Genomic DNA, 547 nt, shown 5'->3' with positions numbered 1-547 from the left:
ACTCCAATCAATAATATCAATCAAAGTTAATCGCATTGCCTATTTAACCAAAACATTTGGAAACACGGTTGCTATGTACTTAGGAAAAGAAAAGAGATTAGTTGAAAAAGAATTGATTTAGGATCCCAAACCTTGTTTTTGCACCCTTCTTCTAGTTGAGCATTGCACCATCTTTGGAAATCCAACCATGAGGTTTCAACCCTAGTGAGCCTTAATTTATGATGCCAACCACTAACCATCTCTCTCTTGCTCATCAATCCACAAAGAGATCTAAGTTGCTCATCCATTTCTAGCAAATCGTATTCAAGTGGATTAATAAAGCTCAAAAACAAGATTTTTATCCACTTAGTGAGGGATATCTCCAAAGAATTTGCTAAAGTAGTGTCTACTCCCTTTGGCTCTTTCTTGATAACTTCCACCTCTTGACAAGCTTCCTTTTTCACTTATTGTCACTAACTTCTTGCAATTCTTCCTCATCACTCACGTCATGTTTCGAAGGTTGTGCACGGTCTTTCTCAACATTAATTTCACATCCAATGGAAGAAGA

Source organism: Arachis stenosperma, chromosome 7 (assembly GCF_014773155.1).
Source record: "Arachis stenosperma cultivar V10309 chromosome 7, arast.V10309.gnm1.PFL2, whole genome shotgun sequence".
Classification (NCBI taxonomy): Eukaryota; Viridiplantae; Streptophyta; class Magnoliopsida; order Fabales; family Fabaceae; genus Arachis; species Arachis stenosperma.
The sequence above is the reverse complement of the archived record's forward strand: the minus strand, read 5'-3'. Positions refer to the sequence as shown.